Below are 3,452 nucleotides of genomic sequence, written 5' to 3'. Positions count from 1 at the left end.
GAATCGGAGCTTTATGGCCACGTATGTTTGCACGTGCAAGGAATTTGTTTTGGCGACAGAAGCTTCCAGTTGCACAAAATGATTAATGACAATAAAGGGGGAAAAAAGAAGAAGAAAAAAATTCCCATTGCACATTTTTATAAAGAAAAATAAATAAAGAGTAAAAAGTTTAAGGCATTGGACTTTAGATCCGAAGGTCGTGAGTTCAAATCCCAACTACACCAAGCTGCCATTCCTGGGCCCCTGAGCAAGGCCCCCAACCCCATACCTGCTCAGTTATATCATTGAGATAAATATAAGTGGCATGTAAATGAATGATGGAGGAAGAAGGAACTGAGATGACATCAGGTCATATTTCATAACCCCCATGCACCCACCCCCCCATCTTTTTTCTCTCCCCATCCTTTCTTCTCACTCGTTCTATGTCTGTTCATCCCTCCTCGCTCTCTTTTTCTCACAGATAACACAGATCTAGTGTGGGAGAGTGGGACAGGAAACTCAAAACTATTACCACACACACACACACACACACACACACACACTCTATGATGTCATGACATCACCAGACAGAGAGAAGGTCTTTGTGAAACCTCTTCTCCGAAATTGTGTGTGTGTGTGTGTGTGTGTGTGTGTGTGTGTGTGTGTGTGTGTGTGTGTGTGTGTGTGTCCTCCTCCTTAAAGGTGCAGTCTGCCATTTTTAGAAGTGCAAAGCTCATCTAGACATGTAAAAATCACATTACTTCAAAAAACTTAGCCAAAGCATTAGTCCTGATATGATTTCGTAAAAAACACAAACTCTCATTAAATAATATTTTTCTGAGTTTTATGAAGATCCCATTCCACCTTCAGTGTCCATTTGCTCTAGTAATAACCTCCACTCTTCTGGGAAGATGTTCCACTAGGTTTTGGGGAGATTCATTCATGGTAGTAAAGTCAGGTACTGATGAAGGTGAGGTGATGTGAGGTGATGTCTTCTCCAACACATGTAAAGCAGATCTTCATGGCGCTGGCTTTGTGCACAGGGGTATCGTCATGCTGGATCAGGTTCGGGTCTCCTAGTTCAAGTGAAGGGAAAATTTCATGCTACAGCATCCAAAGACGTCCTACAGAATTGTGTGCCTTCAACTTTGTGGTAACAGTTTGGGAAAGAGCCACATCTGTCTGGGGAAAGATCAGGTTTTCCGAAACGTTTGTTCTCGCAGTGTTTGTGATTCGGAGCAGCAGAATTCCAGCTGTATATAAAATTAGCACAGAAAATTAGGTGTTATCTTGGAAACACTAAATGACAGCTTTAACTTGTCAGTCCTTGGGAAGTGACCCTGGTCCAAGATGATAATCCACAGGAATCTCATACAGCGTGAATGAATGTCACTACTAAGGCAAGAAACATGATGAACACAATTCAACATGTCTCCTTTCACTGTAGCCACAACTGTCCTACATAGTATGCATACATCATCAATTTTTACCTCAGAAAATGACCCCCATTTTCGTGCATTTCTTCTGTGCATTATGTTTCCCTGAGGATTTCAAATGAAGGCAAATTATTAGTTTTTGTGCAAATTCTACACAAAAGTTCAAAAAGCTTAACAACTGCTTTGGTGATGTTTCCTCACGATGTACAGATTTCCTCGAAAAATCCGTCTTGTAAATGTCCTTGTAAGTGTATTTGCGACAAAATACATTTCTCCTCCTCTCTTAGTCATCGTGGAATGAAAAACAGCTATTAAATCCATAATATATTAGGGTTTGTGCAGTTTGCAAAAGATTCTGTTTGCGAGTTCTGACTAGTGACACCCTCTAACCATCCAATCACAGAACGTGACATGATCGGACGCCTTCTAGAGGGCCTCAGTGTAGCCAAATCGCAATCTGATTGATTAAAGCAACAGCTTCATGCAACATACAGTTTGGGCTATAAAAAAGCTCTTAGATGCTGATTGTGCTTCGACCCCGGCAACATGTGATGTGACGCTGAAATCTGATTGGATCTGATTGGATCTGAACGTATATAGATACATGGGTGCTATGAAATGGAGAAAAATTTTATACATATTCATACTAAAAAATATATAAAAACGTAAGTCAGTGTTTCTGATTAGTTTAGGTCAGCAGAGAAGACCTTGCTCAGCTTGATGGCACATCACTGGAGATCTTTCACCATCTTTAAACGATTGACGCAGACATTTTCTATTCCTTGATTCGGTCAAGTTTTCTGGATTTGGAGAAAAAGTCTGTGAGCATTTTTCCCAGATCCTCAGCTGACCTTTAACGCTTTTAAAAAAAAAAACTTATGCCAAAATCGATATTTATCTGTAATTTTTGCCAAAATCGAGAAAAGCGACATTTTTGTTAACTAAAAGTTAACTTAAGCGCCCCCTAGGGACCAGATTACAATCTGTACATATGAATAATTATAATAAATATACAATAAAGTAAAAAAGCGATATATTTTTTTTATATCTTTCAGGTTACCATTACGTTTGATTTATGTCTATCTCTAGAGTGTGTGTGTGTGTGTGTGTGTGTGTGTGTGTGTGTGTGTGTGTGTGTGTGTGTGTTCACTATGTTATGCAACATGTGTCATGCTTGTGCCACTGACACCTTTGGTGTGTATATATTAGATCTGTCCAAGGATGTGTGTGTGTGTGTGTGTGTGTGTGTGTGTGTGTGTGTTCTGTTACAATGTTTGTGAAGCTGAGAAGGCTTTGGCACGTCACCACTGCGAAACTGGAACCGTCTCGCTAGCAGGCTAATACCATAGGCTGTGTCTCAAATCTCATACTATAACCCTGTACAATTCAATAGACACATTTCTTGCTTTACAACTTCCTGTTTCTTAAAGAAAACATAAAAACTGATTTAAAAATTATTTCAAACTAGGCTTGGGTTAAATTCGGTCGCAGGGTTCGTCTGCCAACTTCATAACTGATAACATGCTGATCGCTAAGCCACAATGAAACCGTTGCTACTGTTCTTTCTGTTGGAAAAAAAAAACACTAGAAAAAAGGCTTATTGCACCTTTAATGCATGAAAGTGTGCGTTTATTGGATTTTCTAAGGCTGTGGTAGTGATTATGGAGCAGTGATGTGGAGTGTGGCCTTAATCAAAAGCAGGCCTGTGTGTACAGTGTGGGGTGGTGTTTATTCTTTAGAATCACACCTGGCATGAGAAAAAAGAGAAAAAGAAAAAAAGGGAGAAAGAAAAAGGGAAATTGAGGAAGACTGTGTATGTTTTTGCATTCTTGGCATAGCACTTTTTTTGAACAAAGGGTCCAATGCCAAGTCGTTCAGATTTGGCTTGGCTGGAGTACACACTGGGCTGGCTTGCTCTTCTCCTTTATCGGTCTTCTTTTTTTTTCCTGTCTCTCTCTTTCTCTCTCTCTCTTTCCCTATTTTTCTCACTTTTCCAGCTCTGACAAGTCACACAAAGTTTTCCTATGATGCCCTCAG

Source organism: Silurus aristotelis (genome assembly GCF_946808225.1).
Source record: "Silurus aristotelis genome assembly, chromosome: 27".
Taxonomy (NCBI): domain Eukaryota; kingdom Metazoa; phylum Chordata; class Actinopteri; order Siluriformes; family Siluridae; genus Silurus; species Silurus aristotelis.
The sequence above is the reverse complement of the archived record's forward strand: the minus strand, read 5'-3'. Positions refer to the sequence as shown.